The following is a 15,456-nucleotide window of genomic DNA, read 5'->3' as shown; positions in this document are numbered from 1 at the left end:
TGTTTAAACATACCCATTACTTGGGTCTGGAAACCCCGCAAGATTCGGAGGACAAGACGAAGAAAACGAGGAACAAGAACATTCGGAAGACGACCAGATGAAGGTGGGAAGCAACAAGATTAGGAACACGCCTTTAAGGCAGAAGATGGGGCGCATGCGCAGTTTTGGCCGGGGTAAATCACGGTGACCTTGGCATTACATGGCTTAATGAAGCTTCCCCTTCAAAAATCAGCAAGGACAACAATGAACCAAACGAAATACTTCAGCAAGAGGCAGCGGATTCCCAACAGTGCCATGTCGCTACGTTGAAACTTGTGGAGCTTGCCGGAAGTAAATGTATTTTATGGCCAGCCGCTACATTAAGTCGCAAAGAGACAGACCTAGGAGGAGCATTTCAGTTTCAGGCAATAGCGACTGTCGCAGGCATGTGTTGCTTTTCCGATAGAAGCCGGAAAAGATATTGCTTCAGAGCATCTATATGATGTCTCTGGTTGATCAGGAACTAATCCCGCCAATGTACTGGTTGACAGTGCATCAACATGTGAGCTGACCACATAATCTTTGCACCTAAGTTGTTTCGAGAAAGAGCACAAAATTGCTGATGCTGTAGTGAAGGAAATTCGTGAAGCACGTTAAAAGTAGCATCAATGTTCTGCCCGGACAAAGAACTACAAGCACATCTGAAGAAACTGCCTGGAAAGTATGTTACAAATTTGATGTCCTGCAAGCGCAGTGTGAAATCCAAGACATCTTCCGCAAGAGAGAGAGCAAGAATGCCTCACCGTAAAACAGAGAAATAGAGAAAATAATAATGATAAGGATATCATCATATTGAATCACCATAAATTGCTACATTACTTTCAACACGCATATATGACATCGGTCCACAGAAGCAGATGACACTGGCGCAGAGTCAGCGCCTGTGTCATCGTCAGCGAAACATCGCTGCACGTCTCTGTGACATAGTAGCTGCTAGAAGATGTGATGGGACGCTGACTGGCTAGCGAGTTGCGTGAAACCAAGGACCAGCGTGATGTTAGCCTGTTATGAGAAGGTGTCAGCTTGAGCAACTATTTCATGAAGGCAGTAGGCGTCGCCGGGACATTTAAATCCAAAATAATGCGCGGTACTTCTAGATCCATAGTTACGTAAGGATGGCTATATTAATTACCGATTCTGCCTCAGTCTACTGGACTCTAACACTGAGCGGTAGCCTGCGACTGCAAGCATATTAAAAATGCAGGTTGTTTTAGCAGAACATGAAATCATGGACACTTATATGCTCATTTAACTCATTATTATTTGAAGAAGCCGTTTTCATTTTTTCGTGTGAATATTGTTCCCATCCTTATAGACAGAATTTGTTACACATTGTGGCGCAAAAAAGATGCCTTGGATTCAGAACTATTAGGGCCTGTAAGATAATACACTTTTATCGAAGTCACAAAGAGCAAAAGACAGTAGCGTCGACTAAGGCCCATGTGTATATGACTTTATACTTACACACAAAAGATGACAGCAATTACCAGTTGAATCCAGTTTAGCAACATAAATTTCATTGCTTTATCTGACGTAGAGCAATTCTAACAAAAACGATAATTCTCCAGCCTTATATGGTGCTGAAAATCTTGTTACCGGGTGAGATTCGCCTACATGAAAATAGCAAAACCACTGCCAGCTCTGCAAATAATATGCCACATCAAGAAAAACATTTATTCGTCTTCCAAGGGCGAACGGTCTCTCGTTAATCGAATATGAAGTATAGGCCTGACATTAAAATTTATTGCCCACTTCATTATTTTTCATGTATCAACATGCATAATATGGTAATATCTTAGAACTGCTTTTCAACAGCGATGTTAGCCCGGATCTTGGTACCGGGCTGTGCGATATAAGAATATTTCAAACGACTGTTGTAGACTCGTAGTAATATCTTGAATGTGTTGCGAGAATTCCAAACAAATAGCGCGCATTTTAGCTCATAAATATGCACAAATTGTTGGAATTTTTCAATATAATATTCTAAAATTTCAAAGAAAAAGAGGGTACAATATGCCGCCCAGGGCCAGACAAATTTACCACGATGGCATAGTGTATCCTGAATGGTGAAATTTTTTTCATATTTTGCAAGAACCCTGCGGCCTCTTTGCATCACCGTAATCATTACCGCTGTCAAAGACGCAAGTTCAGGTGGGCTTACGTAAAAATTCTCTTCGCATCTCGAGAGGCACTTTACGCTTCACAGTGATAGACAGGAAAGCGGAGTGCACTCGTATTAACATTCGCAGATACAAAACTGGAAACTGCATAATACTGTTAAAGATGTGTGCACACAGTATAAAACTCTAAAACTGGCACTGCCCAAGAATAATTGGAACCTCCAAGAGTAAAATTCCGAATTCTGCTCTTTATTATAGGAAAAAAACAAACTTGTCTAAACTTCATACCGCGCCATGACTCTGAGATAGCGCATGACGAACACGCACAAGTGCCACCTAACTGAAAATGGCGTCGCCGCAGTTGCGAACTGCGCTGAGTTTTAAAGTTGCGCACGCGGTTATATCGTGGTTTTGTTATAGAATATTTTGAGTTTCGCTATTGTAAAACAAATACTGAGATAAAAATATATGCAAAAGACGTAAACTAAACTTGCATGCATATCTCATTACAGAATTAATTTTTTTGCTAAGACATTGCTGCTGGCGATGTTACACACTCAGCCCTCAACTTGTTTTGCGAACGTACTTTTTTGCGATGTTTATTGCTTCAGGGCATAAAACTGCTATGAAGGATGAAGGGTGCGGCCAAATAAATGAATAATGTTGGCTGATACTATGAAGTCGAGGAGCGAACGATGATGTGGTCCCTGCGTCCTAGCCGCATATGACGGCGGATTATGGGAGGAGAAGCCAGCTGCCACCAGATGCCGGATTCGCGTTGGCTTCAGTGCTGGATATTTAAACAGCAAGGGATGAATGCCAGCTTCTGTGTTTTTCGACAGGGCACCCAGGGTGTGGATATGAATGTCTAAACTGAGCCCACTTTCTGATAACTTTCGGTGTTAGGGCTACCCCAACTTTAAGCCCCTAGGGTGTGGATATCAATGTCAAAATTCAGGCCACTTTCTGGCCACTGCCGGTGTTATGTCGAAATTGAGGCCACTTTCTAATCACTGCCGGTGTTAGGGCTATCCAACTTTAATCCTCCGAGGCGCCACCTCCTCTGCACGGGGTAGACCGCGAAGGAGGCTTACCGTACACGGAGGTATCAGAGCACGTGTACGGCGTCGGAGGTGTTCCTCCTTTATCAAAACTAGGGTAGCATTGTAGCATGAATTTTTAGCCTTTCAAGAACACGACACTTCAATACTCAAATATATCTCAGAATGCGTTTAGTAAAAGTGGCGTGAAGTCAATATGCAGCGAACTGTGGTTCAGAATTAAAACCAGAAATAAACAAAATGCAATTTTACGCGATGTTTTCTACATTGGTCGCATGAGTATGTTTGCAGCTTGTATGGAGCCTACAGATCTCGCTCCAAAACGAAATTAGAATGATTTTTCTGAGCGGCAAGAACTGAGATAGGATTACGTACTTATGTTTTGAGAATCCTGTAGTCAATGTAGCAACGCGGGACCATAAACTAGTGTGCTAGAGTAAGCAGGCTGGAGGACTGCCGTATTTGGTTTCGCATATCTCATGATTTCACCTCAACCAGCACAGTATTCCTCGTCACACTCGCAGTTTGCATACAGCGCATTGGTATAGAGTGACAGTGTTTAATCATTTCTGGCTGCACAGAAAAGTCAACCTTTGCTTCACATCAGAAGGATTGGACATTCCCTGCATCGTTCTTTTAAACTTGCCTGCATAGTTACATGACTTATGCTGCCTAATCCCAATATACGTCAATTTTACACCATTAAATCCCTGACCATGTGGATTTAGGCGTGAGTGCAGAGCGTCAATAAATGAGCAATGCAGCTATATGCGTTTAGGAAGGCAATAAAGATGGCAAAGTAAAGGTCAGCATCACAGAGAGAAAACCAAGCGTATCGCCTGTGTTTTAGGGTAGGGGTTTTACTGATAATAAGTCGTTTGCTGCTCTACATCTGCATGTGCTGAACTGCATTGAAACCTAGAAACGTTATTTTTACTTATTACAATGCTGCATAGATGACAAAGAAAAAGCAGAAGGCGATATTCTATATACCTATCTGCTTCTTGCACTGTAAAATGAAATAAAGCCAGCTGGTCCAGTACACCTTTGCACTGAACAAAGAATTTTTCTGAACAAAACACACTGTGGCTTTTGAAAACTGTGTAACAAGCTTAAAACAATTCAACGAAAATCGGTTCTCAGTTATTCAGATCAAAATCCTAGTACAAGAACAGCCATTCTGCTTCACTATAATCATAACACAGACACAAGAGACAGTAAGGTCCTTCTACTTCGCTAAAAATGGGAACTGGTAAAACAATCCTTCTCTAAGCTGTAATGATATGCATCACATCATAGCTTTTACTATTTCAAAGAAACAAAGTAGCCCATAAAAATATAACTCTTTCAATATTTTTAGCTGAGTCACCGTCACACAAGACTACTCAAACCTTGTAAAGGTATGGTACTTCATTGATGAAATGCAATGTTTTAAAGAATAGTAAGTCACAAAACGTCTTCAACTTGCCCACTGTAATGAGCTAAGTAGGTAAGCATATGCGGCTAACTTCTCCATGCTGTACTTTTAAGCAAGAGAAAAGAAGGTACCCATCTGGTCAGAACGAAACTTTGCAATAGCAACTTCCGGCGCAACTTTTCTCCACAGAATGAAAGCTGTCGGCCTCTACGTGAACACAAAGGCATCAGTAGTAAATATCCATTTATTCTAATCGTCCCTACTGATGAAATTACAAAAAAAAAACAAGAAATGCGGTCCAACAGTTATGTTGCACTGTGACTACAACAATAAAGAAACCTAGAAGGTTTAAACCTCATCAGCTCCCTTAGCTCATCTGCAAGGGCCTCAATAGAAGTCTTTCTGAAAATAAAATAGGTCGCTAAATGATTCTTCGAAAGCAATTGTAAACACCATAACAAAACAGCACAAACAAAATGACACTTTGCATTCCATGCAACCGCAAAATATGATTCCCTTAATATGAAAAATGCTCCCGTCGTGAATAAAAAATTAGCTATGGTTTAGCTTGTGGTTAAACTTGCTGTTAAGCGAGACATTTGCATGATTGCGTTTAGGTTCGGCTTGAAAGTAGTCATGGCTTTTGCACAAAGTAGTTTATAGTTTAAGCTTTATTTATGCCATACAGGCACTTTTGACCCCTAAAGTCTGATACGGCGGAAGCCTCTATCCGGCAGTGGTCCGAAGCCTCCACTATGGCACCTCTTTCTCACTGTTTTCACTTCCACCTTCATGATGACGCGTTAGCCTAAGCTATTAGCCAACATATAAATCCCCGCTTTAGCCGAGTGGTATAACGTGCCTGCGTAAGCTAGGAGTAACGTGAATGCAAGGGTTCTGGCAGGCTGATTCTTATATTACCCTAACATATTACCCTAACAGCCTCGGGAAGGAACAGGAGTTTACATTAGGTAGCGAAATACTGGAAGTAGTAGGCGAATATATCTACTTAGGACAGGTAGTAACCGCATATCCGGACCATGAAAAGGAAATAACAAGAAGAATAAGATTGGGATGGAGCGCATTTGGCAAGCACTCGCAGATTATGACTAGCAGCTTACCGGTATCGCTCAAGAGGAAAGTATACAACAGTTGCATCTTGCCTGTACTCACCTATGGGGCTGAAACGTGGAGGCTAACCAAGAGAGTTCTACTTAAGTTGAGGACAACCCAGAGGGCTATGGAACGAAAAATGGTAGGGGTAACATTAAGAGATAGAAAGCGTGCAGAGTGGGTCAGAGAAATAACTCAAGTTAACGACATCCTAGTGGAAATTAAGAAGAAGAAATGGACATGGGCAGGACATGTAGTGCGAAGAGAGGATAACCGATGGTCGCTGAGGGTAACAAACTGGATTCCAAGGGAAGGAAAGCGTAGCAGGGGGCGGCAGAAAGTTAGGTGGGCGGATGAGATTAAGAAGTTCGCAGGGGTCAAGTGGATGCAGCTAGCACAGAACCGGGTTAAGTGGAGAGATATGGGAGAGGCCTTCGCCCTGCAGTGGGTATAATCAGGCTGATGATGATGATGATGATGATGATGATGATGATGAAAGGAGAGGCCCGAGTTGGCAGCTCGTGACCAACGTAAAACCAGGAAGCCCTATGTGCAGTTCGCGGTCGGCCAGGTCAGCTGCCAGCTACCACCTGCCACGACTTCTTCTTTCTTCGCTCTTCGGACAGGCACGGATAGGTACGGCGAAATGGCGAGATTGTGGCCAGTATAGCTCTCGCTAGAAAACGGAAATCCTGAAGCCGGGAAAGTAACTTAGGGCTGTGATAGCGGCAAATAGTTATGCAACGCCAACCAGGCCGGCCGACCACCGGCCTTCGAATCCAACAGTGCGAGCGCAGAGGCATGCTGCGCTGATAAGTCACCGAAAAGAACAAAAAGTGCAAAAACGTGGGTGGCGAGGGGACGCCCCCGAGTAAAAAGGGCAGCTGGACGGCATCGTGGGAGGGGCGAACGCTTTTGCCGCGGCACTCGCCTACGCTCCAAGTACGAAAGAATGAGAGTGGACGTCCGCTGTGCACCGCGAGTGAAATGAGGAGAGAAGGTGAGGGAGAGAAAAGTGAAAAGAAGGAGGAGGTTTTAGGAGAGTCAGGGCATAGTGAAAGAGAAAAGGTTGGAGCAGGAGTCGAGGGTGCGAGGAGAATTGTGGAACGCAAAAAAGGACCTTTCCACCCCGTTTCACCTTAACCTAACCTGTCACCATGCTATCACCAGCCGAGCAGAAAGGCTAAGGGGAGGGATGGTTAAGTGGTTTGTGTTCCTACGTCCCTAAAGTGCTAATCTTACCTCGAAAGTCCATCGTATATTATGTATAAACAATCGTGCGTATCCTTTACGCTGCCCGATGACGTAAACTAGCATGAACAGAAAAGCGTAGAACAAAGCCGAGACAAGCGAACTACCAAAGCGAAGTACCAAATACCCAAGAAACTAAATTTGTTTCGTGAACCTCCTTGCGTGTACTAAGTGCAAGAGAAACGTAGCACACACAGTATTTATTTTATTAAAATTTGAGACCGATGTTCGTGCTCAAAATCTGAGTAACTTGCCCTTATATGCAGGCACATATACGATGGCAATGTGGCAGCCAGCTGAAAACAAGCGCACACGTTTTTCATTCCAGACCGTTTCGCAGCGCTCCAGCACAAAAAGATACATTATGCAGCAATGCGGTAGGACAATTTTGCCTCAATGCACGATATGCATTAGAATAGGGTTATCTTTAAAGGCGATTGCGTACGCCGAGCATTACGCTGTCCGCCTACCTATCCTAAGTACCGAACCAACAAGTGCGAGTTCAGCGCTAGGGCAACGTAGTCGGTGGATATACTTCCTAGACATGCAGAAAAAAAAATTGTTCATGCTGTCTCGCTTCGAGCCTACGAAATATGATACGCTGCAGCAGTACTTGCTCCTGAGCAAAGCACGAAAAACCTCGGGGGACTTGCCGACACGATAAATGCCCCTTTGCGTTAAACGCCTCTTGTAAACGGCACTTCAAAAGCGTACACAACTCTTTAACAGATATGCACGCGAAACGCAATACCGTTCACGACGGTAAATAACCAAAAAGGCACATTAGCAATCGTAGAAACGTGGAAGAAACGCACCTCATCGTGCAAACGGCTATATTGCGACAATTTCAAATGTAGCCTGGACCGCTACCAGCGGTTTCCTGGAGGTGAAACTTGGTTCCAATTTCATTTTTAGAAAACACTTATGCCTATTATTAATTTTATCAAAATTTCGATGCTTTATTTCGGTAATTGATTATATCTGCAAACTGCCACTCATGAATAAAAGGGTACGAAATTATACAGCATTACACCCAGCATCCTATGTGATATTGCAACCCCTAAGACCATAAGGCATATTCTGCAACCGTAGCCCACTTATGGTAAGCATGAAGCGCTTTGCAATGAAACGAACACCCAAGACTCAGGGTGTAAGAATGTTTTGAGTAAAAACGATTTCAAAAAGTGTTTTTGCTCTTACATAGTAAGACACCAGTATAACGGCGGCCTTACAAATAGGAGCGAAATATCCCAATGGTCCACGCTAGAGCTAAGCACTTATCGTAAGTGATCGAGTAATCCTACTCCGATATAGAGGGGAGATAGATAGCGTAGATAATGAAGTGGCCGCAGCTCAGATTGGCACTGAACTAATACAGCGGTGATTCCATGCTTGTGTCAGTACGAAATTCAGTAAGGCTGAGATCATCGAAATGCCATGGTTCACTGAGTAGTCAACAAAAACCCGTACTACTTTATTTGTGCAAGAAGTTCAAATACAAAAACGCACGTTGTATATACAAAATATATAGTAGCTTTCCTGCCCAGCTGAAGAAAAATAGTGACTTTATTGCAAGCAGTACGTTTGACAGCGCGAGTAATTAACACAAAGACTTGCGAGATGATCAGGTTGCACTTGTCAACTGGTCAGAAAACACTGCGGTAAAGAAACACTGTGAATCGGATACCACACTCGAGCTCATTTTTCTGCGGGCTAATATATTCCCTACATGAGGCGACCATTTCTAAATCCAGTTCCAATTGAAAGTTGCGAGAATACTTCAATATAAGACAGTATGATCATGTTGCTAATAATCTTTATTTAAAAAAGTCGGTCTGCTGTCTTAATGCCAATATTAGTCATCATCACCACCATTATCATCAGCCGGACTATAACCACTACAGGGCGAAGGCCTCTCCTATATTCCTTCAATAACCCAGTCCTATGAGAGCTGCATCCACTTGACCCCTGCGAACTTCATCACCTTGTCCGCCCACTTAAAATTTCTGTCGCTTCCTGAAACGGTTTACTTACCTTGAAATGTAATTTGACTCCTACATTACTTCATTCCTCTAAGGCATCGTTCAGATTCATCGTAAGAAAACGGGACAGATATTGCGCCTTTCCCTTCCTGAGAACCAATTATTATTAATAATTACCTTAAGCGACCATCAATTGTCCCCTGGTACGCTTTCCTTCCCTTGAAATCTAATTTGTTACCCTAAGCGACGATCGGTGGTCCTCTCTTCGGTGGTCCTCTCTGCACGGACCACATTCCCTGCACAACCTCTAGAGTATCCTTAAATCGAGTTATTTCTCTGACCCACTTTGTGCGATTTCTATCGCTTAACGTTACACCAACTAATTTTCATTCCATAGCCACCTGCATTGTCCTCATCTTAGGTAGAACCGTTTTGGATATCCTACACATTTCAGCACCGTTGTAAGTACAGGTAAAATTCGACTGTTGTATACTTTCCTCTCGCTGCTAGCTGTAATCTGCAAGTACTTACCAAATGCGCTCCATTCCAGTCTTATTCTCCTAGTTATTTCCCTTTCATTGTGAGCAGCTAGGGTTAAGGGTTGATGGAGAATACTTCAGTAATCTGCGATTTGCTGAAAACATTGCTCTGCTAGGTAACTCAGGCGATGAACTGCAAAAAATTGTTCACCACGAAGACAGGAATAGTAGAAAGGTAGTTTTGAAAGTCAATATGCAGAAGGCTAATGTAATGTTCAACAGCTTCGATTAGAAACAGCAGTTCTAGGTAGCAAAGCACTGGACATGGTATGCGAATATGTCCACTTAATACAGGTAGTGACTGTAGACCCGGAACATGGAAGTGCGAAAAAAAAAAGAGCACGGACCGATCTCGCATTCTTGTTTAAGCTGGGTATCGCGAAACGTGTCTTTATCACTGTCAGTAGAGCGAGATTCACCGAAATTAGTCCGAAAAGATTACAGTCAAGCAGAGCTGTTTCCGTATTATTGCGGACTCTTCCCGCATGAGTTGATTGTTTTGCTCGCACACTTTAAAGAGAGCGCTGCTTAATGCAGCAGGCATTTCTCTGCACGATGCCCTGTGAGCATGTTCGCTGCTATCGCTACCGTCAAGTTGCTGAGTTCTTTTCCGGGCGCAAGTCAGACCAACGAAGAGTTCAGTTCAGTGCTAAACACATCTGTTTGTTTGTGGCCTACGGTAACGTTTCCACTACGTTAAAATACAAATACATTTTCTATATACTGTCTATATACCTATATACATTTTCTATATACCCTGAGGAAAGCGACTGTCAACAAGTCGCTTTCCTCAGGGCTGTTCGTATTGTTAAGGAAAACGTCGGTAAACGCTGTGTACGTCTCTCTTTGACGAATTAGTACGCTAGTACGTCAAAGCTGTCAATTTATGTATGCTACAAAAATCACTTATGCAGGCAAACCGCATGTAGATTTTCCACAACAGCTCCTGCATGGATTATTCACGGATAATAATCATGGAATTCATTATAACGCTTGAGTTGTGAAAAGCCGCGTTTCTCTGAAGGTCACCACCGCACCTCATTTGGTCCAGAATAAATGTGCGCATGAGAAGCTTGTAATTAGAATTGCTTGACGTAATTTTGCATTTAGAAACCATGTTATGACGACTTCGATAGGCTCAGGGCCGTGCCGGGTGTGAGGCCATTTGTCAATACATATTAAAAGCAGGGACTGTATAGAATAATTAGAAATGCCCTCTCCTCCTTCATGCCGAAAATGTCGTTGCCGTGGTAGTAAACATGGAGGCGCGTGGCAATGCACTGTGGAAAGGATTTAACCAGCAGCGGCAGCGTGTATGGGCCGGCGGTATGCAGGAGACAAGTAGGAAGAAAGTCTCCCGACTGGAGAGGGTTCGGCACCCTCACTGGAGAAAGAGTTTCACCGCGCTCTTTATTTGTTGTAAACTGTATTTCTAGTGGGGCCCTGGGTTAGAGGCTAAGGCCAACCCATGGGGCTGGGCCCATCTAGCATAGTTTCTTATTGGACAGTTGATGTGTGAGGCTGGCCTCTGAAAATGACCGCCCCTGTTTCTTTGTTTTGTCAATGTGTAAAATGAGACGTGATCCAAGAGAGTTCAGTCCAGTCTGAGCTGGGGCTCCATGCGTAGGCATGTAACGAGGCTGTTCTATTTAAGCTCTAGCCATTTAGGTCGAAGAGTATAGTAGCGCAAAGTGTCCTTTTGGAAATTCATTTCTACAAGTGTTTACTGTCTGTATATATGTCCCGCTGTAAATATATGCTCGACCATCATCAACTTCTAGTACGCATCCTGGTCTTCTTCACATCTAACTGCATGACAGGAAGAATTTAAAGAACCTTCCGAAAAGGAACGAACAACATAAATTCTACTGCAAGTTCTGCAATACGTATAAAATTATATTTCCCCATCTTCCACCCCGTCTATAACAACGGACGATAAAGAGCAGCAAAAGCCGTTCAGTTGAAAGCGGAATAACTCAGTAATAACTGTAATCATTATCCGAAATTGTAATGCTGGCCAGGCATAGGTCCCCACATGCAAATATAATGATGTAAATGGACCACTACATATTCTTTGATTTTGTTATTTAGTAATGAATGTCCTCTTTCTTAAGATTGCACACGTATTTATATCCTTTTCTGTATTTAAGCTGTGAAGCAAACTGGCAGAAGACATTTTTTTAAGAAAACTTCCCAGGATGTTTTGAAAAACGAACTTAATTGTAGCAAACTTTGTGTTTAAAGCGGCCACAACATTGCGGTGCCTACTGGCATCCTGACTTACAATCTACATAGCGTTAGCTTTACTTTGTTCTTTTATTGTATAACTATATTAGTATTTGTTATCTTTAGGCTGCCTCATCATAATATATGTATTGTAGAACTAGAACGAGCTAGCTAACGAAGAAGAAAATGAATGTACAAAATATCGAAGGACGGGCAATCAAATATTTTTATGGATTTTTTGTTTTATTATATGCAAAGTGTACAAAGTTTGATTAGGAAGACTTTAACACGGTGCAGAATAACATATCGCTGGAGCAAAAGTTCGAAAACACGCTACTCGTCTCGCCCGTTTAACGCAATTCTCTCACCGTTCAAAGATTCTGTTCTACTTTGTGTCAAACTTGACACTCTCATGCTTGAAAGAAGCAAATACATACACCCAGAAAACAAACAGAGGGAAAGAAAGGACGGACACATTGAAGCTTTTCCCTTCAAAGAAACGTCGGGTGGGAGCCGTCCCGCGTTCGAGCCAAGGTCGCTCCCTCCGAATCGGGAGCAGTGCTTCGGGGCCCCTTGCCCACATGGACTCTCGCACAAAGAAGAGGCCTACCACCTTATTAGTATAAGAAGATAAATGCTCGTTTAGAAAATAAATAACAAAATAAAACTGACGCCCGACTCGGGCACCCTGATATGTGTGAAGTCGGCTTCAATCTGAAGAAAAAGAATGAAAAACCAACAAGTTTGGTTTGTGGGGTTTAACGTCCCAAAGCAACTCAGGCTATGAGAGACGCCGTAGTGGAGGACTCCAGAAATTTCGACCACCTGGGGTTCTTTAACGTGCACTGACATCACACAGCACACGGGCGCCTTGCTTTTCGCCTCCATCGAAAAGCTGCCGCCGAGCACGACCGGTAGAGTTTTTATGTAATGCAACCTTCTGATACGAACCGATATTTCAAACCGAAACGATAACCGGACTTTGTAATAAACAAATTCAGACCACTCCCTTTTTTCAAGTATAGAAAATGAAGAGACTACGTTAAGCTACTAACACTTTTGCTGTCAACGTGTCACAAAAAAGGACAACATTATTGGAAAACACGAAAACTTACGTGTGACACAACCAAATGATGACATATTTTTTAAACGAAACATAAAATTTCAATCAGAGGATTGAAAATGTCAAAACTGAATTTTTTACCAAACGAAGTCTATCCCAGATCTTAAACATTCAGTTAGAAGCGAGGGTTTTAAGATTATTTTTTTAGGGAGCGCAGTAGATGATATGGTTTATGTGGAGTAAAGGACAAGAAAGTGGCGATGGTATTTCAGGCGACTACCCAGTATTCCTTGAGACCCCGGCGATGGTGATCCAAAGAAGACGGGACTTAGTCAACGACGTAGTTGATTGAGGTCATGCATTCAAGGACGCGGTAAAGACCTATAGTCCTTGGCAGAAAATTAGCGTTTGGTAGCGACCAGTAGCCAAACCCAGCTGTTAGCTAGGAACACAGGAACAAGTTTCTCGCTGTCGTGCTGGTCTTCGCAATAGTTGTGTATGTTGGAAACAATGCTGTCGGCTAGCTGAGGCGTTATTCGGCTTGCTGAAGACTGAAAACTGATGTGTATATTTGGCACCTTGATAGGGAGACAGGAACCAAGTGCTGTTTCCAATCACACTGTTTTATCTGTCAAAAAGGCATCAAGATGGCCTTTCAGGCAATCATGACCGACTTTACTTAATGTCGCCGTGCACGAATACCGGCGTGGGCAGCTTCCCTTGCTGAAGTAGCCTCCTGGGTTAGCGGACAGGTGCCGAGGACGGCTGCTTTCGGATACACTGTTTCTAATGCTTGCGGAGCTGGTCTGCATGCAATAGAAGTTAGTTGTGGCCTAACATTGTCAGCTGTTGTAAGTACTTGCCAATGTAAAAGTATCCATCCCGTCTCACTTGCAAGGGACCCCAGTAGAGACACGATCAAGTCCAGAATTAATCACGGGAACTACTCTGCCCGCAAGAGTAGCAGATACCATGTCCTGTAGTGAGAAAATGAGCCGTGACCGAACATCTGCAAAATTGATTGCGTGCCGTTCACGCCCGGGCGTTGTCGTCTGCTGAAGCACAGCAATGTGCGAAGGTTCAAGATAACAGCGATCCCGACAATGTGAAAACTTGGAACTGGCTTCAGGAAGAGGCAAAACGAAGAGATGTACGCGTGCTGTTTGATGTCAGCGCACGATAATGATCCCCACCTGGTCGAAATTACTCCGTAGACCTCCAATACGGCTCCCTTTTCTATCTTTCCACTTTCACTCCCGCCCTCTTCCCTTCTTTACCGTGCGTGTCAGGTGTCCAGCTACAAGTGTGACAGATACTGCGCTTTCCCTTCCTGTGAACCAATTAATATAATTACTATTCAGGAAGAAGTGAAAAGAACCTGAAAGCCCTCCTTACCTACCATAACAAATACGAACGAAGTATGTGGAAAATCGAAAGCGGAAAGTAATTGGCCTTAATTTCCTGGTGCAGCCTCCACTTATCCTGTCGGCTTCCTGGACCAACAATATGCTCCCTTGACAGCATTTTGATACCAAATCAAACACAAAAACAGGGTTTACAACTGAGCTGACGGTATCAACCTAAAGCTACACTGGCACAAGGCATTGGAGGAAAAGCTCTCAAAAGCCTTAGACGAGCTGATTGATGAAGCGTCTGTGCTATGTCTGCTGCGGCGAACAATTGGCACAAGACTCCATCTAACACTATTTCGTCTTCGCCTTAAAAGCTCCATTCAGAAGACAGTCCGGTTTATTCCTTTGCACCTTGTTCATGGAAGGGCGCCCGCTACAGCTCCTGCTCATCTGCAATGCTACTGAACGTGAGGGACAAAAAAACCATCGTTAGCTGCATACATTCAGCAGCCATGTCTTCATTTAAATAATGGACGAATGTGTTAAATGAATTTCTAAATGAGTCGCAAAAGAAAAACGAATCGCAATTATAGCACATTCGCGTTAATGAAAATGCGCAGCTAGTGTCACGTACGAGTGCATTGTTACACTCCTAAGGGGGGTACATGAACAGAAACCATAAAAGGAGAGAGCACATTAGCAGGCGAAGACACAGACGCAGACAGCTCTTCGGCATTATTGTTCCTAAAGCTCGCCGTCATGAAATAGGCAACACCTGAGTGATGGCGCTGATTTAAGGATGATATACTTAGCCTTTTTTCCAGGTACTATCTTTTAACCTTTTTTAGCCTAATATTAAATATGATAATTAAATGCGACGTGGCGATTCATTTGCATGGTACAAAATATTTATTTCCAGGAGGAAATGGGCGATTTGGCAACATGCGGAATAGGCGAGCCACCGACAACTCCAAGAATTTTCATGCACTCAATAAAGTTTACGATCAAACAATTGCAACATGCGCAGCACAGAGTAGGCGTTTAGGCAATTGGCTGTTTTACCAAGACTTGCCGAGGTTAATTTCATTTAAGCATATTTACGGTAGCTTAACAAAACTTGAAGTTGGGCTAGATGGTGCATTGCAACTTGACATTGCAACTTCTTCGCACACAAGCGAAGAAGACACAGGACACGCGCTAATAGCACGTGTCCTGTGTGTTCTTCGCTTGTGTGTGTCTTCCTGTGCGCTTTATCTTCAGTCAAGCATATTTACAATTTCATATATAAGGAGT

The sequence above is a fragment of the Amblyomma maculatum genome, chromosome 8, assembly GCF_055883805.1.
Source record: "Amblyomma maculatum isolate TAMU_Amacu chromosome 8, ASM5588380v1, whole genome shotgun sequence".
NCBI lineage: Eukaryota > Metazoa > Arthropoda > Arachnida > Ixodida > Ixodidae > Amblyomma > Amblyomma maculatum.
Note: the sequence above shows the minus strand (reverse complement) of the source record.